The sequence below is a fragment of the Panthera onca genome, chromosome C1 (assembly GCF_046562875.1).
Source record: "Panthera onca isolate mPanOnc1 chromosome C1, mPanOnc1 haplotype 2, whole genome shotgun sequence".
NCBI classification, from domain to species: domain Eukaryota; kingdom Metazoa; phylum Chordata; class Mammalia; order Carnivora; family Felidae; genus Panthera; species Panthera onca.
The window spans coordinates 45,009,051-45,032,876 of NC_138346.1; the positions used below are offsets into that span (position 1 = coordinate 45,009,051).

The 23,826-nt window shown below is 34.2% G+C and overlaps 1 long non-coding RNA gene across 3 annotated transcripts in view; it reads right to left on the reverse strand.

Annotated features, from left to right (window-relative positions):
• Positions 1 to 5,272: 5,272 nt before the first annotated feature.
• Positions 5,273 to 23,826, reverse strand: part of LOC144617143 (uncharacterized) — a 43,765-nt gene continuing 25,211 nt past the window's right edge. For all 3 annotated transcript variants that reach the window (XR_013557229.2, XR_013557231.2, XR_013557230.1), the window contains 2 exons: positions 10,707 to 10,729; positions 5,273 to 5,380 (listed from right to left, as the gene is read on the reverse strand). This is a non-coding gene — a long non-coding RNA (uncharacterized LOC144617143). The remainder of the gene's footprint in view (positions 5,381 to 10,706; positions 10,730 to 23,826) is intronic.

The window sequence follows — 23,826 nt, forward strand, 5'->3', positions numbered from 1 at the left end:
AGAAATCAATGATATAAAAAGTTGAAAACCTATAGAGAAAAATGAATGAAATTGTGAGCTGGTTCTTCAAAAAGAACAATAGAACTGACTAACCTCTTACAAAACTGACAAAGCAAAAATAGACAAAATAGACAAAGACAAAAATTACCAATATCCAAAATGAAATAGTGATGTCATAACAGACCTGCAAGCATCAAAAGGATAATAAGAAAATATCACAAAGAACCCTGCCCACACAAACCTGACAATTTGGATAAAATGGTGCAATATCTCAAAAAACGCAAACTACCATAACTCATAATATGAAATAGATAATATCCAACATAATCATAATTACCTTAGACTGAATAACCCATCATTTAAAAAACTCCAAATGTAATAAATCTCCTGGCGCAGGAGTCTACCAAATGTTTAAATAAGAATTGACACAAACTCTGCACAACCTTTTCCAGAAAAGAGAAGAGGATGGAACACTTCACAATTTATTTAATGAAGTTAATAATAGCCTGACACCAAAATAAAAAAACAGTATATTGAAAGAAAACTACAGACCACTATCCCTCATGAGTATAGATGCAAACATCCTTAAAGTATTAGTAAATAGAATTCAGCAATATATAAAAAGGTTTTTTTCTCTATGATCAATGGGGTTTATTCCAGGGATACAAGTCTGGTTCAATATTTGAAAATCAATTTACTCCTTCATTATTAACAAGATAAAGAAAAATCACTAGATCATAATGGTCAATGCATAAAAAACATCTGGCAAAATTCAATACTCATTTTATAATTTAAAAAAACTCAGAAAAATGAGAATAGAAGGAGCTTCTTCAACTTGACAGAATATATACAAAAACCTACAGCCCACATTACAGTCAATGATAAAACAGAAGGGAGAAACAGTGAGAAATCCCTAAGACAGGGAACAAGTAAAGCAATGTCTTCTCTACACTACTTCTATTTAACATAGCCGGTGGAATGGTAGAAAAAACAAAATGCACAGAAACTAAAAAGAAAGAAAACTGTCTCTATTTCCAGATGATATGATTGTCTACATAGAAAAGCCCAAGGAATCCACAAAAAACTTCCAGAATAATTTCAGCAAGGTTGCAGGATATAAGATAAACACACAAAAACCAACTGTACTACTATATACTAGAGATAACCACATAGACACAAAATGTGAAAAGTACAGTACCTTTTATAACCATTCAAGAAAAATGTATAAACCTAACAAGTTATAAATCTAACAAGAATACAGTACTTGCATGCTGAAAATACAAAATGGTGATGAGATAAAAATCCTAAATAAATGCAGAAACACACTGTATTCATGTATTAGAAGACACAATATAGCAGCGATTTCAATAGTCTCCACACTGATATTCAAACTTAATTCAGTTCCTATCAAAAATCCCAGCAGGAATTTTTATAGATATAGGTGAGATTATTCTAAAATTTTTATGAAGAGTAAAGAAACTAGAAAAACTAAAACAACTTTGTAAAAATAAAGTGAGAGGAATAGAATGCCCATTTTCAAGGCATTATATAGACACAGTAATCAGGACGTTATGATATTAGATAAGGGATACACAGATAGATCAATGGAATACAAATAAGAACCAAGAAACATACCATACAAATGTGCACAACTGATTTTTGACTAAAACGTAAAAACAATTCCATGAAGCAAAGATAGCTGTTTCAGCAAATGATGCTGGACCAATTTGGTGTCCATTAACACCCCCTGACTCCCACCAGAAAAGAATTTATCTAAGTTTCACACCTCATACAAAAATTAAATCAAAATCAATCATGGGTTTCAGTGTAAAATATAAAGCTATAAAACTTCAGTGCCATTGAATAAACCAGATTTTACATTGTTTTGGAAACAACCCAGACGTCCTTCAATGGGTGAAAGGTTAAACAATCACAGTGGCACATCCATATTATGGAATACTAGTCAGCCATAAAAAGTAACAAACTACTGATACATGCAACAACTCTCTGGATGAATCCGGATGCTGGGTTATGCTGTGTGTGTGTGTTGGGGGGGGAGGGAACATTCCCAAAAGGTTACATACTGTATGATTCCATTTATATAACATTCTTTAAATGACAAAACTGAAGAAATGGAGAACAGATTAGCTGTTTGTTGTAGGGTTACGGGAAGGCGGTGGGAAACGAAGTAGCTGTGGCTGTGTCAGGTTAACATGAGGGATCCTTATAGTGATGGAAATGTTCTGTATCTTGACTGTTTTAACATCAATTGTTCTAGGTAGGATATTGTACTATATAGTTTCTCAACATGCTATAATTGATGGGAACTGGGTAAAAGTTACACTCTCTGGTAGTATTATTACTTAAAACTACATGTAAATCTACAATTATCTCAAAATAAATGTTCACTTCAAGAAATAAGAAAAAAAACCAAACGACAAAATACTTCTGCCTAAGAAATCTTTGTACTATATGAAATGATAATTTTATTGTTTATATTTTATTCTCTGTGTTGGATAATTAATTTTGATGGAGACAAAAAATAATTTGAATAAAATACCAATGTTGAATATAGCATAACTGATTAAATTTAGCAAAATATGTAAAATATTCATTTAAAACTGACAACATAAAAAATGGTATTTCATAGTCTTGTAGGCAAAAAGATATGTCTACGCTTCTTCTCATATTTCAGACTTTTATGCAAGAAGATTTTTCCCCTTAAAAACCACCTTATAATGGGCCTCTATTATATTAAGTTTCTTCCAGCAATACCTCATGACATTGCTGATCCTAGTTAATCTTATAAGCATTCTCATCAGTGTCAAGGGAAACTACATTGAAGTAACCATCTGTTAGAAATGGAAATCTTAAAACTCTCTACAAAAGTAATTAGCGGGACACTTTTAGATTTCTAGACTTTTTTTTTTTTTAATCAACTGCATACAAACACCATTTGCTAGCCTTGATCTTGACCAATTAATTTAAGTCCACTGAGTGAGTGTCAGTTTCTTCATACTATAATATGGGGTACTTCTTACGACAAATGACAAAAATAAACTACAAGTATAGAAGTGGTTAGTAATAATATCTCACAGGGAACAGTCATTTAATAAAGTTTAATAATAGCTGATACTTCTGGGGTAAGGCATAAATAATATAACATAGGTATAAATTATATCATGCTGCTTTTTAAAATCTCTTGAACCAAATAAAGTTTCCTTTTTGGGAAGGGGATCAGATTGTTGGAGTTGTCTTCACAAACTAGCCCAATTAGAGTAAAATCATAAGGAGGTATTTGTAAATCTTTTCTAGTGTAGACTATGTCACAATACCTGTGACACTCCTCATGATGTTCACTAGCACTGACACAGTCATCGTGTGGTAAGAAACCAAAAACTGGAACTCTTCCTCTTTCCATGCATGTTTTAGTTATGTCTTCTTTTTAGGCAAGAGGACTAAATGAGATAACTATCACTTTGGAGTACACACAGAGTGGCTTCAAAGAAAGGAACCAAAGTTTACTTTGCACATAATTTCCCTTCTATATAATGCTAGTGTTAGATGCTAAAGGCAGGCAAAATGCAAAGTTGTTAAGAACAAGAGGCCTGAGGGTGAAAATGCCTGGGTTTAAATCCAGTCTCCACCACTTCCCAGCTGTAAGATTTGATCAATTTACATCATATCTCTACAGTAGAATTTCCTCATCTACAAAAAGTGGCAAGAATACATAATATATATAAAGTTCTTTGCATAAATAAATACTTTCAGATATTAAGAGTAAAATTAATGTTATTAATAATAATAAAACAATCTTACCTAATACAACTGCTTAAGTATAAAAGTGATAATTACTACTGTGGCATCTAAAATATCTTTTCTGACAAGGTGAGATGTAAGGATTAAAACACAAACCACAAAAGGGTCACTAGAACTGAAATAATTTTCAGGGTGACTTTGCATGAATATGGTCATTATTCTAAGAAAGTATTATGTACTCTGCTCCATTTATATCTGATAAAAGAACCATAATTTCCTTTTTAGCTTATTGATGGCAATTTTCAAGCATAAAATTTAAAAAAATTGCTACTTATTTAATAATCATCTTCATATTCAACAATTTATTTAGAAAAACTTTTAAAAATTATTTATGCTACCTAGAATATTAGTCAATTCAGAGAGAGAGTAAGAATTTTATAAACATATGAATCTATGAATCAGTCTCCTTAACAGTCAAACTGAACTGATCTTTAGAAATCAAATTGTGATAAACAAACTACATTATGAATACTTTAAGATTAGAAATTAGATCTCATTTGGGCCTGGGAAGGAGAAATTAACTAAGAAATTCTATAATTGTAAGTAACAGCTGCACAGTCAATATTTAATCACTATATTGTGAGACAGTTCAGTAGTGGAAGACAGGATTAACATATTGCTTTAAAACATTCCATTACTTTCTGCATCTGTTTACTGATAATAAAAGACACAGCTGTTCTAAACGAAACACACTAACAGGTGTAAAGTGCCAATTTGGCATTTTACATAAAAGTTACTCCTCATTTCCTTTTGGAATACTCTAAAATTATACTGTAAGAACAGCTACCAATAACTTAGAGAATTTCTTATACTAACTTGGATCATTCTAGTCATTGTGGAAAAGATACACTTCTTTCTTCATGAATTCAAGATTATTTTTAAACAATACACATCCTGAACTAATTATAATTACCCCAGATGTTTTCCATAAAAATGGTCACACATCTGAACAGGGTTTCTTTAGCAACTGTTCTATATCAAATTTACTGCAAAGAGCATCAAAATTATGAAGTAACACTGTATCAGATTTGTTATGTTTAAACTACAAATGATAATGAAGCTTGAGCTTATAATTTATTTTGACAAGTATTCAGCTAATCTGTAGCCATATATATTTAATCCAAGGCCACATAAGGAAGTTCAGTATTTTTATAATAAATTCTCAATAATCACTCACCTAAAGCAAGTCAGAGTAACCAAAGTTTGTGAATACCACATAACATTAACCAAATAGTTTTTTTATTTTTTTGTTTGCTCGTTTTTAAAACATCATATGCCACAATCAACTTAAAATATCTCAAGTAAAAGAACTAACTTTATTCTAGGAATTTAATAAACATGGATAATTAATTTTTAGATTTTATAAACTATAACGGTGACATTATGGGACAATCACAAAATCAAGGTCAATGAAAATACTAACGTATTGGTGATAAGAAAGAACACTGAAATATTTTAATTTGGTTATTATATTTACTTTAATATATAAAACTTGGAGAGGAAATGTTAAGGTAGGATATCAAAGAAGTCCAAAGCATTCCAATCTCTTTCTTTTCTTTTCCTAAAATAAAGACATTTGTCAAATTAGCTTCAGAAAAAGAGGTTCACTAACATTTACAAATACTTAAGAGAGTCCTTGAGACTATGTCTATATTTTGAGATATACACCTAGGGAAAAACATGTAAGATATATACATTTTAATTATTTAAGATTATATAAAGACTTCAGCTCTTTCCCCAATAGTTCTGTTTCCTTGTTAGCTAAGTTACAAATTTAAACAAAATACTCTACAGCTTTGCCATAAAGTGTCCTCAGTCAGGTCATTTAGTTACAACTGCTTTATGGTCCTTCTGGAAACAAGTTATGCTCAGTGAAAATTCTATTAGTTTGCTGCTTAAGTTTTGAAAAGAAACACAGGAAGCAAAGTTTTACATCAAAAGAATACAGAAAAACATCAATTTTACTGCAGAATCTAACAAAGCTTAACTCTGTCTATAATGTGGTAAAATCATGTTACCGTAGAAACATACCACGGGATTTTCTGATTTGTAAAATAAATCAAAGTATATAGTCAATAATCCAAATCATATGATAATGATATTCGGGAGTTGTTTATATACATTTCATAAGGCTCTCAGTCTTCATAAATTTAGTTACTGTATATAATGATTTATCCAAGCTATCTTAATCTTTATCATATTTATCAAGAAAGGCTTTTATTATTTGGAATTTCATAGAAGTATATGCTGTGGTATACTAAATACAAAAGCACAATGTAGACCTTAAAGAATTTTTAAATTTCTTTCTCATACAAGATTATGTTAAATTGTTTAATTTTAATAATTTTAATTATTATATTCTAATAATTACATATTTATTTTGCAGTCTTATTATGTTCATAAGGAATTGTGGACCGACCAATTTGTGTTAATAAAAGAAGCAACTGATATAGATATAAAAGAAAAACTATGAGAGGAAAGAATCAAATAGAGCCTCCCTTAAGAAAACTGAGATTTTAAAGTACTTGCTAAAGCAGTTAGGTGACCTAACACCATTTTGTCTCTAACAAAATCACTTGTCAATTCATTAAAGACAGTAGGAATGACAGTTCAATGCCTTAAAAAGAATTAGCCTTTAAAGAAATTACAGAATGAGTGTTTCTAACAATGAAAAACTACTGCATTTTAAAAAGCCATATCGTATAAATTTAGTCAAATTTCTACATTAGGTATAGGTATGGGGAGAATCATGAGATCCCGGCATGGGGTTACATTACATAGCACTTGAGTAGCCACTGCACTTCACCTAACAATCAAGTAGTGAGTTACAGCTGTGGCTTGAAAAATTTCAGGATGGTAAGAAATCAATAAATTCTCTAAATCTCTTTCATAATTTAATAATCTTACTGCATGTATCTCCTACTTCAATCTTAAAAACTAATATATTTGCTCCCAAATTAGTTACAAATACATAATTAGAATCAGATGTTCAACTAGGTTCTAATAAAATGGTATGTTAAGACTAGCAAAGCTCAACTTCTTTGTTCTATACAATTTCTTTTAAAATATCCCTAAGTATTGATTGTTATTTCTAAAACTATGATGTGGTTATCCATTGTAAATTCTGAGAGCATTATTAAGTCTAACTAGTGTGCTTTCCGTCTACTTACTATGCCATTATTTCTTCAGATGAAGTAAATTCTTCCTCCCATTCATTCTCTGTTTTTCAAAGACTCAAAAGTTTGCATCAGTATATAAATCCATGTAGAGTAATACATAGAAGACTTCATTTTGGAAGGGTATATTAGAACCTTAACTTAAACGCATGGAATTAATTCTGCCTTTACTTGAGATGTGAACAGTGCTTAAAAAGGAAACAGAGATTGAGGTACATATAGTTTATGTCAGATTACCTCCAATCTTTAGTGAAAAGAGTAAATTACAAAATACTGCTTATAAGTACCATTCAAAAACTTACATATGTTACATATCACCTTGTTTTATATCCCAAAACAAAAGCCGTGTCTTTGTTTTCACTGAAAATTTAAATAAATAGCTTTATTTGCTCCCATATTAGCAATTTAGTTTCTGATTTGAATATTGATTAAATTAAATACTGATTAACAGTAAAGGAAATTTAATTATGCTTTAATTATTATAATTAAATAAAATAAGACACTCATAAATATAACAGACTACTGATACATATTAATCCAAAGAGAACTATTTTTAGTAGTAAATAAGTGAATTTTAAAGAACTAAAATTTCACTGTTAAGTGTACAGTATCAGAATAGGTGAAAATATTACCTACTAAAAATCAAAAGGGATTTTCAAATTGTTCTATGACTGTGTCATTTGAATTTTTCCAGGTTAAAAAAATCATATAAAATAAAAACAGAGAGGAAGACAAACCATAAAAGACTCTTAGATAGAACAAACTGAGGATTGTTGGAGGGGTATTGGGAGAGGGGATGAGCTAAATGGGTGGTGGGCATTAAGGAGGGCACTTGTTGGGATGAGCACTGGGTGTTATATGTAAGTGATGAATCACTAAATTCTACTCCTGAAACCATTATTACACTATATGTTAACTAACTAGGATTTAAATAAAAGAAAAAAAAATAAGGCATGACATTAAATAAGAGAAGGCATGACATAACTCAACAACAAAACTATAGGGTTGCTATTATGATGCACTTATGTAAATATTTTTATAATCATCAACTTCTTGACGTGGAGTGGTCTGCTGATCACAGAGTAATGCCTCCCCATTACCAACCTGTAGTACCAAAACAAGCTGAGGTGTCCTGACAGGTATTTAGTAGCTTTCTAAGGGCCTTTCTAAGGGCCTGTTTTGTGCCAGTGCTGCTCCAAATACTGTCATAACGATTCTTCTGACCAAAGCATATATTGTGGATAAATACTGAGCCTTTATTACTTCTGTAGACAGAACAATGAATAAAGTCATGAACATAGTATGCTAGTGTGGCTAAAAGTTTGGTTGATGTAAAATATCTTGCCCTGATGGTGATACATGGCCAAAATTAAGTGAAAATGTGTTTATGTTCTTACATACTTGTTAATATATAATGCCTTAAAATTTTTTTTAATGTTTATTTTTGAGAGAGAGAGACAGAGCATGAGCGGAGGAGGAACAGAGAGAGAGGGAGACACAGAATCCGAAGCAGGCTCCAGGCTCTGAGCTGTCAGCACAGAGCCTGATGCGGGGCTCGAACTCATGAACCGTGAGATCATGACCTGCGCTGAAGTCGGACACTTAACCAATGAGCCACCTAAGCGCTCCAATATATAATGCTTTTACAATTCAAAACAGATCAGCCTCCACTAAAATTTTTCTATATTAATACCTGTGATTCTTCATAAAGTATATCCTTAATTTTTTAAATTAGTAAGGTGGTTGTAATGACATGGATGGAGCTACAGAGTTATGCTAAGCGAAATAAGTCAGAGAAAGACAAATACCATATGATTTCACTCATATGTGGAATTTAAGAAACAAAACAAATCAGCAAAGGGACAGAGAGAGAGAGAGATAAACCAAGAGACAGACTCTTAATTAAAGAGAACACACTGATGGTTACCAGAGGGGAGGTGGGTGAGGGGCTGGGTGAAAGAGGTTATGGGGATATAGGAGGGCACTTGTAATGAGCACCAGGTGTTGTACGGAATTGTGGAATCACTATATTGTACACTTGAAATTAATATTACACTATGTCTTAACTAAGTGAAATTTCAATAAAAACTTTAGGGGTGCTTAGGTGGCTCAGTCGGTTAAGCATCCAGCTCTCAGTTTCAGCTCAGGCCATGATCTCATGGTTTTGGGAGTTTGAGCCCCACATCAGGCTCTGTGCTGACAGCATGGAACCCGCTTGGGATTTTCTCTCTCCCTCTCTCTCTACCCCTCCTCCACTCATGCTGTCTCTCTCTTTCAAAATACATAAATAAAACTAAAAAAAAACTTTTAAAAAAGCAATTAAAAATATAAACTCAGATGTCGTATATGACATATTTATTGCACAAACTGAAAGATCATCAATGCATTAGTCTGGGTGTCAAAGGGAGGGAATAGAGATAGATTAAGAGAGAGATCAACAGACAGATGGAGGGAACAGATACAGACCTTGGAGTAAACTTTTTTTGTTTGGTGATTTCTGAATACATTTCAAATTCTTATGATAGTACAATTTGGGAAAGTATAGTTCACTATGGAGCTATTGGCTTAAATTCAAATTGGCCTGCCTAGGTCCACTTTTAAGAGAGTATTCAGGTGAGTGTAACAACACTGTGAATCAAGACTTTTGTGATACTATGAAGCCAAAACAAACAAGCAAACAAACAAACAAAAAACAATAAAGAAATACACTGTAACCAATGCTGGGATAAGGCTGCAACTGTTAACTTTAACCTTGTTAAAATTAGTTACCAAAAACATTCTCTTATTCTCAAACATTCCCTATATAAAAAGTAGAGGTTATAAATTACCATGGCTTTTATGTAAACAGTGCCTCTAATGTTCTAAAGTCATTAAAATAGGGGCACCTGGGTGGCTAAGTTGGTTAAGCCTCCCACTTCAGTCCAGGTCATGATCTCATGGTTCCTGAGTGTGAGCCACGCATCAGGCTCTGTGCTAACAGCTCAGAGCCTGGAGCCTGCTTCAGATTCTGTGTCTCCCTCTCTCTCTGCCCCTCCCCTGTTCATGCTCTGTCTCTGTCTCTCTCTCTGTCTCAAAAGTAAATAAACCTTAAAAAAAATTTTAAGTCATTAAAATAGCTTTCATTTGTATATTGATTAATTTATTTTTTGAATGCTTATTTTTGAGAGAGACAGCAAGTGCGGGGAGGTGCAGAGAGATGGAGACAGACTCCAAAGCAGGCTCCAGGCTCTGAGCAGGCTCCAGAGCCAGATGCAGGGCTTGAAACATGAGCTGTGGGATCATGACCTGAGCTGAAGTCAGATGTTAAACCCACTGAGTCACCCAGGCGCCCCTGTAATATTTATTTAGCAAAATTTCATAATTCAAAGGTAAATGCCCTATCCATTTCAAATGATAAGTTCTTAAATGAATAAAATTTGTATCAGAAAGCTAAACTCAAAATATGCCCAATTTCAGAATAATTTATTCATAGGGGGCTAATTCAAACATAGAGCTAAAGCAAAACATATTTGTTCTAGCTAGACATTGGACCCGTGTCACAGAAAACATTTTTATACATGAAAAAACACCTTTAACACAACTCTAAATGTAAAAGTTTTATAACTATCACTACTGAAATCAGTAGCTTTCATAAAGGGTTTGAGGTACATACAAAACATATTAATAACCATTAATATCAATAATTTTTTGTATATAAATATCATTGCTTACCATGTCGATATTGACTTCTTGGCCTAAAAATAAAAGATAATTCAGATATCAAATGATATTAAATATTGTCAGATAGTGGATCCAATTTTAAAAACTGGAAGATGGGGGGATGGGTTAAATGGACGATGGGCATTAAGGAGGGCACCTGTTGGGATGAGTACTGAATGTTGTGTGATGAATTGCTAAATTCTATTCCTGAAATCATTATTACACTATATGTTAACTAACTTGGATTTCAATTAAAAAAAGAATAAATAAGTAAAAATAAAAACTGGAAGAAATACATCAATATTTACATAAGCAATCTAAGCTGTTCCTTACAGTAGCTATCATTATTGAGCACTATCTATGTGTGCCAAGTGCTGTGTATATAAGTCTTTACCTGGATTATTTGTAACCTTTAGGTTATCTCTGCAAGACTGGCATTTTCCAAAATTTATAAATAAGGGAACCATGAGATTAACTGAAAAAATTGGTACATTTCTCAGAATAAAGGCAAAAGGCATAGTTATGCTTGGAATACAGGTGTTTTAGGAAAACTACAATACGTGGTCACCATACCAATGAAGAAACTGCCTCAGACAGACTCATTCAAAATACATTCAATGGACATTTATTGAACAAATTTTGCACAGTGTGTTAGTTAATGGGAAGGGCACTCCGACTTTGCAGAGCAGGTAACTGTCATATTTGCTTTCGAAGCCTCACCTCTAATCACTATATATACTACCTACAACTCATAAATAATTTGTATCTCTAAGGCTTTATGTTTTTCCAAATATTTTCACATTCATATACCCTTTGATTTTAAAGGTATACTTATATATTACCTGTTCACTTCAACCAATAACTCTTATACTTAAAAAGTCCTCTTAGAAGTCTGATATACATTTTTATTTTCTACTAGTTTTGCTCTAGTTTGACATTATATATATATATAATTTAATACACCCAGAACTTTGAAACACAGTATGAGATAGGATTCTAAGCTTTTTTGTCCAAATTAATAATGTAATGCCTGAATATGGTTCTGAATAAATCATTACTTCACCAATGATTTATAGCACTTGCTTTTTCATTCTCGTAGGTTAAATCTGAGTCACCAATTTCATTCCATTGATATCTGTTTAATCCCATGTTATTAATATATTATCTTATCTACTGAAACTATGTTATTATTACTTGGCCCTACTACTCCTTCTATACTTGCTATTTTTGTCTATTTATTTTTGTAGATTAAAGTTTCAATCAAGATAATCAAATTTGAAGAAAAAAACAAAAATTGAAAAAAAAATGAGACAAAAAGACAGTTGTAAGTATGAATGGTAAACACAGAAGCTGATAAAATGTTGGTTAATTTAACAACTGATATAACATTACTAAGTTTTGTGTTAAAATACTGAAACAAATGCTAGATAAAATATTTTAACAAGAAACAGCCTTGGGGGCTCTATGGGTAAAGTTAAATTTATGTAATTCAGGGGGAGGAGAGATGTTGACTAATTTTGTTAAAAAAATGTATAGTCCAGGATATATTTTAAACATTTAAAGGTAACCATTAAAAATAAAAAAACAACAAACACCAAGAACAACAACCAAACAAAAAACAGAAATAAAGTCCATAGCTTCCAAACTAAGGGAAACTGAAAAAGGGAAAGTAAACTTAATTCTTTTAAGCAGAAAGCATTAATTGAGAGAAAGAACACACACACACACACACACACACACACACACAAAACAAAAAGCATAAAATAAGATAATGGCAATATGTCCAAATACATCAGTAATCCCAATAATTATTTATTATTTTTTGTAATTATTTATTTTTTATTTATTTAAAAAAATTTTAAATGTTTATCTAGTTTTGAAAAAGAGAAAGAGACCGCATAAACAGGGGAGGGGCAGAGAGAGAGGGAGACACAGAATCTGAAGCAGGCTCCAGGTTCTGAGTTGTCAGCACAGGGCCCAGTGCAGGGCTCAAATTCACAAACCGCGAGACTGTGACCTGAGCCAAAGTTAGACACTTAGTCTACTGAGCCACCCAAGTGCCCCATAAATGTAATTATTTAAATTCACCCATTAGCAATATCATATTGTCAAGGAGATTCACAAGTTATATCCCCAATATTGCTAAAAGACTGGAGATAGAGAGAAACCATGCTGCCACCTGGTTTCAATCTTTTATACAAAATAATTTAAGTATAAGATGGTACAGATGCTCTTCTAAGATATTATTATCCCCTCTTCTCCTCACCAAAACACTATCACCCAAACTGAATATAAAGATCTCTTATATTGGAAACTGGATTTCCAAAATGCTGGTAGCCAGGTTTACCCTTTAAGAAGGAAATTAAACTATTCTTCCTTGGGAATATAACCAGCCCAAAGAAAAGACCTGAATTCTGGCCTGGTCCACAAAGGAACAGTTGTCAAATAACCATTTAACGAAGCCTTCAATAAACAAGTCCCACCCAACCAGCTATTTAATGTGTCTTATTCTTAGTATAAACAGGCAGCCAAGGATAAGAAGACATCTGAGAAAAGACACTAACATAAAAGACTGAACTGCAAACTAAAAGAGGAACTCAGAAGGAACAAAGGGATATGAAACCTTCAAAAGAACTCAAATTGCCTATGAAGAAAGACGCTCATTCATTTATTATTGATGGAGGTGCAAAATGGTAGAACCCCTATTGATAGGGTTTGGCTAGATCTAACAAAATTTTAAATGTATTTACCCTTTGACCCAGTGTTCCTATTTCAAGGATCCATCCTGAATATACATCTCCACCAGTAAAAAATGACATAGGCACAAAGTTATTCATTAAGGCATTATTTGTAATAACAAAGACCAGAGCAATACAAATAAACATATTAGGGTACTAGTTGAATAAACTGTAAAATCTCGATATAATAATATGCAGCCATAAAAATAGAGTGAGGAAATGATGTGCTAATTTGGAGCCATTTCCATGATATATTGTTAAATGAAAAAAAGCAAGATGCAATACAAGCTTGTCTCAAGAAACAAAAAAAAAGCTCAAATAAACCTAGTCTTATACTTAAAAGAGCTAGAGAAAAAGAACAAAGCCCAAAGCTACTAGAAGGAGGGAATAATAAATATTACAACAGAAATAAATGAAAGACTAAAAAAAAAAAAAGAAAAGATCAATGAAACAAGAAGCTGGTTCTTTGAAAAGATAAGCAAAATTGATAAACTTTTAGCATAACTCATCAAGAAAAAAAAGAGAAAACTCAAATAAATAAAATCAGAAATGGAAAAAGAACAACTGACACCACAGAAATACAAAGAATTTTAAGAGATTGCTATAGATAAATGCCAACAAATTGGACAATCTAAAGGAAATGAATAAATTCCTAAAAACAGATCTTCCAACAGTGAAACAGGAAGAAATAGAAAATTTGAACAGATTATAAGAAATAATTTTGAAGTGATTGTAAGAAATGAAATTGAATTGGCAATTAAAAAACTACCAATAATAAAAAAATCCAGGACCACATGGTTTCACAGGTGAATTCTACCAAACATTTAAAAGAGTTAATACCTACTCTTCTCTAACTATTCCACAAATAGAAGAGGAAGGAAAACTTCCAAACTCATTCTACAAAGCCAGCATTACCCTGATACCAAAACCAAAGATGCTATGAAAAAAGAAAACTATGGGCTGATATCTCTAATGAACAAAGATGCAAAAATCCTCAACAAAATACTAGCAAACCAAAGTCAACAAAACATTAAAAAAAAAAAAAATTCACCATAATCAAACTGGATTTATTCTAGGGATGCAAAGGTGGTTTAATATTCACAAATCAATTGATGTGATATGTCACATTAAAAGAAAGCACTTACCAAATATAACATCCATTCATCTCAATAACGTGGGTCTAGATGGAACACACCTCAACATAGAGGTCATATATGAAAACCTCACAGCTAACATCATCCTCAATGGTAAAAAACTTAAACCTTTTCCTTTAAGATCAAAAATAAGACATGGATGTCTACCCTCACCACTTTTATTCAACTTAATACGGGAAGTCCTACTTTCAGCAATCAAACAAGAAAAAGAAATAAAAAGAATCCATACTGGGGCACCTGGGTGGCTCAGTCGGTTAAGCATCCAACTCTTGGTTTCGGCTCAGGTCATGATTGTGTAGTTTATGAGTTCAAGCCCTGCATTAGGCTCTGTGCTGACAGTGCAGAGCCTGTTGGGGTTTTCTCTCTGCCCCTCCTCCACTTGTACACACTCTCTCTCAAAATAAATAAATAAATGTAAAAAGAAAATAATCCTTACTGGTAAAAAGTAAGTAAAACAGTCACTATTTGCAGATGACATGATATTATGCATAGAAAATCCTAAAGACCACCAAAAAACTATTAGAACTAATAAATGAATTCAGTAAAGTCACAGGATACAAAATTAATAGAATTTTATTGCCTTTCTATACACTAATAATGACACAGCAGAAAGAGAAATTAAGAAAACAATCCCATTTGCAACTGCCCCCAAAAGAATAAAATACCTAGGAATAACTTAACCAAGGAGATGAAAGACTTGTACTTTGAAAATTGTAAAATATCAATGAAAGATGACACAAATTGAATAATAATCCACACTAATAGATTGGAAGAATACTGTTAAAATATACTACACAAAGCAAGCTATATTCAAAGCAATGCACATCAAAATACCAACAACATTCTTTACAGAACTAGAACAAATAAAAACTAACATTTGTATAGAACCATAAAATACCCTGAATACCCAAAGCAATCTTGAGAAAAAGGAACAAAACTGGAGGCATCACAATCCCAGATTTCAAGATATACTAGAAAGCTATAATAATCAAAAGAATATGATACTGTAACAAAAACACACACATAGATCAATGGAACACATAGAGAGCCCAGAAATAAGCCTATGATTATATGGTCAACTATATATGACAAAGAAGGCAAGAATATACAGTGGGGAAAAGACAATGTCTTTAATAAATGATGTTGGGAAAACTGGATAGCTACATGCAAAAGAATGAAATTGGACCATTTTCTTATACCATACATGAAAATAAATTCAAAATGGATTAAAGACCTAAATGTGAGACCTAAAGCCACAAAACTTTTAAAAAATATAGGCAGTAATTTCTTTGATGTAGTCCTTTGCAACATTTTTCTAGGTGTCTCCTCAGGCAAGGGAAACAAAAGCAAGAATAAACTACTGGGACTAAACCAAAATGAAAAGCTTTTGCACAGCAAAGGAGACCATCAACAAATGAAAAGACAATCTACAAAATGGGAGAAAATACTCGCAAAAGATATATCTGATAAATGACTAATATCCCAAAACACAGAGAACTTCTACAACTCAACATCAAAAATACAAATGACCCAATTAAAAAAATGGGCATAGGACCTGAATAGACATTTTTCCAAAGAACATATACAGATGACCCAACAGGCACATTAAATTTTTTTTTAATGTTTATTTATTTTTGACAGAGAGAGAGATAGAGACAGAGCATGAGTGGGGGAGGGGCAGAGGGAGACACAGAATCTGAAGCAGGCTCTAGGCTCCGAGCTGAGCTGTCAGCACAGAACCTCATGCGGGGCTCAAACTCAAAACTGTGAGATCACGACCTGAGCCGAAGTCGGATGCTCAAGTGACTGAGCCACCCAGGCATTCCTCACAGGCACATTAAAAGATGCTCACTATCGGGGCGCCTGGGTGGCGCAGTCGGTTAAGCGTCCGACTTCAGCCAGGTCACGATCTCGCGGTCCGTGAGCTCGAGCCCCGCGTCAGGCTCTGGGCTGATGGCTCAGAGCCTGGAGCCTGTTTCCGATTCTGTGTCTCCCTCTCTCTCTGCCCCTCCCCCGTTCATGCTCTGTCTCTCTCTGTCCCAAAAATAAATAAAAAAACGTTGAAAAGATGCTCACTATCACTACTCATCAGGGAAATGTAAATCAGGACTACAATGAGATATTACCTTATACCTGTCAGAATGACTAGAATCAAAAAGACAAAGACTAACTAGTGTTGGTAAGGATGTGGAGAAAGAGAAACACTTGTTCACCATGGGTGGGAATGTAAATTGGTAGAGCCACTGTGGAAAACACTATGGAGGTTTCTCAAAAAATTAAAAATAGAAATATCATATAATCCAGTAATTCCACTATGAGGTATTTACCCAAAGGGGGAAAAAACACTAATTCAAAAAGACATATATATATTCCTATGTTTATTGTAGCATTAGCTACAATAGCCAAGGATGCAAGCAACCCAAGTGTCAATGAATGGATAATGAAGATGTGGTAAACACACAGACACACACACACATATTCCTTAGCCATTAAAAACATGAGATCTTATCCTTTAAGACAACATGGATTAAGGATATTATAATAAGGGAAATAAGTCAAATAAAGACAGACAAATACTATTTAATTTCACTTATATGAGGAATCTAAAAACAAAATAAATGAACAAAGAAACAACAACAAAAACACTCTTTTTTTAAAAGCTATTTTTTATTTATTTTGAGAGAAAGAGAGAGCCTGCGAGCAGGGGAGGGGTAGAGAGAGGAGGAAAGAGAGAGAATCCCAAGCAAGCCCCGCACTGTCAACATGGAGCCTGACGTGGGGCTCGAACCCATGAACTATAAGATCATGACCTGAGCCAAAACCAAGAGTTGGATGCCTAACTGACTGAGCCACCCAGGTGCCCCCAAAACTTTCTTTCAAATACAGAGAAGAAACTAGTGGTTGCCAGAGGGGAGCTGGATGGAGGGATGGGTGAAATAAGTAAAGGGGAGTAAGAGGTACAAACTTGCAGTTATAAAATAAAGAAGTCATGGAGATGAAAAATACAGCATAGAAAATACAGTCAAAATTATTATAATAATGTATGGTGACAAATGGTGACTACACTTATCATGGTGAGCAATGTACAGAATTACTGAGTCAATAAGTTGTACACTTGAAACTAATATTGTATGTATATTATACTTCAATTAAAAAAATCAAGGTGCAGAACAGTGAATAAAATATGCTGCCTTTTACTCAGCAAGTAGGAATAAATTACACATATGTATATATGTATTTGGGTATTTTTGCAAAGAGAAACAATGGAAATATACAAAACTAATAAAAATGATTCTCTATAACAATGTCTATAAGAATGGGATGGTGGAGGGGAGGGAATGGAAGACTTCTTTAAATATATTTTTAATTTAGCTTTTGACTTTGAATATTAAAAAAATGTTTTATATAGCTTAAAATAAAATTAAACTGTGAAACTGAAAGCAAATTGAAGCAAAAAAACAAAAACAAAAAATCCCAAACTCTGTTACAAAACCACCCGTAAAACCACACAAAAGTCATATCAAATATTCTTACAATACTGACTTTCTTTTAGATATAAACAAAACATGTGAAAAAGTCTTAAATTTCCATCAGCACTTTCACAGTTGGCAATAACCTTGGTATTGACTTCTAAAAGTAATTTTACATACATTGTAAAATAAAACAAAATAACATGTTATGTTACAAGAACTCATATTTTTAGGGTAAGAAAAAAATTAAATATGAAAACAAAGCAGTAAAATAAAACCCTGAAATATTTTAGTTGAGTTAGAAATTATTTATTTGAACTCAAGAGTTTTTTTTTAAAAAAAGACATGGGTGGTATGTATCTCTACCCATCCTTGCCACTCAGGAAGTCAAAAATTATTAAGATCATCCCAGTGAAGGAGTACATCTAAAACACCTGCCATGAGGTTCCATATGCCATTCTGAACAAAAAGAACCAGGAAACATGGCTGATTTACAGGGGCGAGGGAAGTACAAGATGAGCCTGGGCATCATATATGTGAAAAAACAGTGATGTGCTCAAAGACTATATAACAGGACATGTCAGAAGGACATAAAACCAGCTTGAAAGGACTTTTAATGGCTAGGTTTGGGACCATTTTAGTTTAAAAGAGTATTTGTGGTTGGCGCTAAGATACTAAATTAATAAACATTCAAGAATCCATAGTACCAGTTAAAGGGAAAGGAAGAAAAAACCCCTCATCTGCCACCATAGAAGAGAAATATCATATGACTTTTATAGTGAAAATTGGTAAATGTTCCAGAATTAGACATTCATCCTGTTTTTTGTTTTTACCCTAGCTGATGAGGGAGAGCTCTACCTTACAGAAATAAAAGAAATCAGCTAATAAATATAAAAAGAACAATCCAATTAGAAATTGCTATTCTGGGGGCACCTGGGTGGCTCAGCCGGTTGAGCATCTGACTCTTGCTATTGGCTCAGATCATGATCCCACGGTTATGGGATTGAGCCCCATGTCAGGCTACACACTGAGCATGGAGTCTACTTAAGATTCTCTCTCTCTCTCTCTCTCTCTCTCTCTCTCTCTCTCTCTCTCTCATCCTCCTGCCCCTCCTCCTTGCTCATGCGCGCTCTGTCTCAAAGAAAAAAAAAGAAATTGCCAGTCTGTAACCTCCAGTGTAATAACCCATTTAGGAATATTTGCACAATACCAAAGTATCTTCCCACAGATTACTCACTAATTTCAAAGGGAAAGGCTATCTTTACAATGATGAGGTCAAGTAGTCACCACCTTCACCAAACGATCAAACTTAGCATCAAGTGGAACAACCTGGTATTACACCCTTTTGCTATATGTAAGATGAAATACCCAGTATCACCTATGAAGTATTCTTGCCAAAAAGATTTAACCTGAATCTAATCAAATTATTTGACCTTAGAAATACAAAGCATAGAACAAGTAGAAGAAAACCAAGAGAAAACAAACAAATCCAGGATATAATTCTTTCCTCAAGACAACTTTCTTGGTCTCCTTAAAAGGGCAAAGCCATATAAAAAAATGAGAGAACTGTTCAATATGAAATGAAACTAAGATAAAACAGCCAATGCAATAAATGAATCTAACTGGATATGAATCCTAAAAAATCAGTTCCACAAGACATTTTTGGATTGGGAAAATCTGAATATGGATGGATAATCGGTGATTTAAGACATTTATATTAATTTTCTTACATGTGACACCAATTTTATTTTTGAATAATGTTCTTATTTCTAGGAAATGCATTCTATTAGGAGACACATCTTGAAGTACTTCAAGATCAAGTGTCATGAGGATTACATCTTTCAAATAGTTTAGAAAAAAATACAAATGTGGATAAATATGGCAAATGTTAAAAACTGTAAGTCAAGAAGGTGAGAATATGGGTAATCATAGTACTGTTCTTTCAGTTTTTCTATATGTTTAAAAATGTTCATAAATTATTTGAAAAATTTGGATATGAACAGTTGATATTAATAATAGATTAGCACAAATCTTTTTAAAGTTGGAAAATAAAGTTGAGAAAATTTAGAAAATACAGCATAAAGGCAAAGAGACAGAAAATTATCCATATATATGCACATGTGTATATGTGTGCATGCATTATCTATCAATGTATACATCAATTGAAGAAAAATTTCATAAAACAAATTTAAGAGAATACACACAGAAAGAAACCAACTAAAAAATAAGGAAATATCTCAGACTAAAGAACATAAATTTAAAACTGAAAAGGCACATGGAGTGCTCAGCACAATGATAAAATCAAATCCTCACCAAGACACATTATCAGGAAATTCCAGAATAGTTAGGATAAAGAAAAGGTCCTACAAGTTTCAAGAGAGAATAAACAAGTCAGATACAAAAACGATTAAGACTTAAAATGGCTTCAGACAGCACCACTAAAAGCTAAGACAAAAAAAAAAAAGTAATGCCTTTAAAGTTCTGTGAGAATTTTTTTTTTCCATACTAGAATTCTATATCCTGCTGAGTAAAAGCAATCAGATGTAAGTGATTTCAGGCATGGGAGATCTGAAAAACTTTCTTATGTACCATTTCTCAAGAAATGACTGGAGGACATGCCTCACTAAAAAAGGTAGAAAACAGGAAAGAGAAAGACATTGGAATTCATGAAACTAGACCGAACTCCAGAGAGATGTAAAATGAAGCCCCAGATGATGTTAGATCCCTGGGAAACAGCTGGGTATGAGGCATAGAGAATGACCAATTCAAAGTACAGCAGGTCAGAAGCCTCCAGTGAGGTAACTTTAAGAAAATAAAAATGATAGATTACATAATATGTGTAAATGTACTGAAAAGCAATTTAGACACTTGGGAAGACTTGGGGAATAAGTGAATGACAGACGTAAAAACCCCAAAAGAAAAAAACACACAAAGAAAATATTTTTATATTTGATCTTCAAATAGGAAAAAGTTCTTTGAAAAAGAACTTATTATTTAATTTCTTCTTGGTCTATAGACCCCTTGATTATGATACAATGTCCTTCTTCATCTCTTGTTACAGCCTTTAAAGTCTAGTTTGTCTGAGTATGGCTACTCCAGCTTTCTTTTGACTTCCAGTAGCATGATAGATAGTTCTCCATCCCCTCACTTTCAATCTGAAGGTCTCCTCAGGTCTAAAATGAGTCTCTTGTAGACAGAAAATAGATGGGTCTTGTCTTTTGGTTGGAGCATTTAGTCCATTTACAGTGTTATTATTGAAAGATATGGGTTTAGAGTCATTGTGATGTCTGTAGGTTTCGGGCTTGTAGTGATGTCTCTGGTACTTTGTGGTCCTTGCAACGTTTTACTCACGGAGTCCCCCTTAGGATCTCTTGTAGGGCTGGTTTAGTGGTGATGAATTCCTTCAGTTTTTGTTTGTTTGGGAAAACCTTTATCTCTCCTTCTATTCTGAATGACAGACTTGCTGGATAAAGGATTCTTGGCTGCATATTTTTTTCTCTTCATCACATTGAAGATTTCCTGCCATTCTTTTCTGGCCTGCCAAGTTTCAGTAGATAGGTCTGCAACTACCCTTATGTGTCTACCTTTGTATGTTAGGACCTATTTACCCCTAGCTGCTTTCAGAATTCTCTCTTTATCCTTGTATTTTGCCAGTTTCACTATGATATGTCATGCTGAAGATCGATTCAAATTACATCTGAAGGAAGTTCTCTGTGCCTCTTGTATTTCAATGCCTGTGTCCTTCCCCCACATCAGGGAATTTCTCAGCTATGATTTGTTCAAGTACACCTTCAGCCCCTTTCTCTCTTCTGGAATTCCTATGATACGGATATTGTTCCGTTTGATTGCATCATTTAGTTCTCTATTTCTCCCCTCATACTCTATGATTTTTTTAATCTTTTTCTCAGCTTCCTCTTTTTCCATAATTTTATCTTCTAATTCACCTAGTCTCTGCCTCTTCAATCCGTGCTATGGATGCCTCCATTTTATTTTGAACCTCATTTATAGCATATTTTAGTTCCTCATGACTATTTTTTAGTCCCTTGATCTCTGTAGCAATAGATTCTCTGCTGTCCTCTATGCTTTTCTCAAGCCCAGCGATTAATTTTATGACTATTATTTTAAATTCCTGTTCCATTATATTGCTTAAATCGTTTTTGATCAATTTGTTAGCTGTTGCTACTTCCTGGAGTTTCTTTTGAGGAGAATTCTTCCGTTTTGTCATTTTGGGTGGTCCCTGCAGTAGTTCCAAACTGCAGGGCACTTCCCCTGTGCTGTCTGGAGAAACGTGTGTTGGTGGGCGGGGCCGCAGTCAGACCCAATATCTGCCCCCAGCCCACCTCTGGGGCCACAGTCAGACTCGTGTGTACCTTATCTCCCCCTCTCCCAGGGGCAGGACTCACTGTGGAGTGGTGTGGCCCCTGTCGGGGCTGCTTGCACACTGCCAGGCTTGTGGTGCTGCTTTGATGGGATGTGGCTAAGGGTGTATTAGATGGGGTGGATCCGCAAGGTGCACAGGGGCGGGAAAGGCAGGCTTAGAGCTAGCTTTACCACTGGTGGTCCCCTGTGGGAGGGGCCCTGCAGCACCAGGAGGGAAGCAGGCCCATTGGAGGGATGGATCCACAGAAGCACAGCGTTGGGCGTTTGCACGGTGCAAGCAAATTCGGTGACAGGAACTGGTTCCCTTTGGAATTTTGGCTGGGGGATGGGAGAGGGAAATGGCACTTGCCAGCGCCTTTGTTCCCCCATCAATCTCTGTCCTTTTGGGACTCAACAACCCTCCCTTCTGGTGTCCTCTTGCCCTCCCCGCTCTCTGAGAGCAGAGCTGTTGACTTTTAACATTCCAGATGTTAGTCCCACTGGCTGTCAGAACTCACGGAGTCTGGCCCCTCCGCTTTCGCAAGCCAGACTTTCGGGTCTCTGGCTTGCCTGGCTGGCTGCCCCTCCACTGCCCCAGCTCCCTCCTGCCAGTCCTTGTAGCACGCACTGCCTCTCTGCCCTTCCTATCCTCTTCTGTGGGCCTCTTGTCTACGCTTGGCTCCGGAGAGTCCGTTCTGCTAGACTTCTGGCGATTTTCTGGGTTATTCAGGCAGATGTGGGTGGAATCTAAGCAATCAGCAGGACGAGGTGAGCCCAGCGTCCTCCTACACTGCCATCTTCTCAGCTATATCTCCTGTTGGATTTCTGATAGGGATTGCATTAAATCAGAAGATTGCTTTGGGTATAGTATAGACATTTTAATAGTATTTTTCTAATCCATGAGCATGGAATATCTTTCCATTTCTTTGTGTCACCTTCAATTTCTTTCATTAATGTTTTATTACTTTCAGAATACAGGGTTTTGACTTCTTTAGTTAGGTTTATTCCTTTGGCTAGGTTTATTATTTTTGGTGCAATTATAAAGGGGATTATTTTCTTAATTTCTCTTTCTTCTTTTTCATTACTGGTAATAAATCTATTGGCAATAGATTTCTATACACTGATTTTGTATTGAGCAACTCTACTGAATTCATTTATCAGCTCTAGTTTTCTTGTGGTCTTTAGGTTTTCTGTGTATATTATGTCATCTGCAAATAGGGCAAGTTTTACTTCTTCCTTACCAATTTGTATGCCTTTTATTTCTTTTTGTTATCTGATTACTGTGGCTGGGTCTACTAGAACTATGTTGAATAAAAATGGTGAGAGTGGACAACCGTGTCTTATTGCTGACCTTAGGGGAAAAGCTGTTTTTTCTCATTAAGGATGATGTTAGCTGTAGGTTTTTTATGTA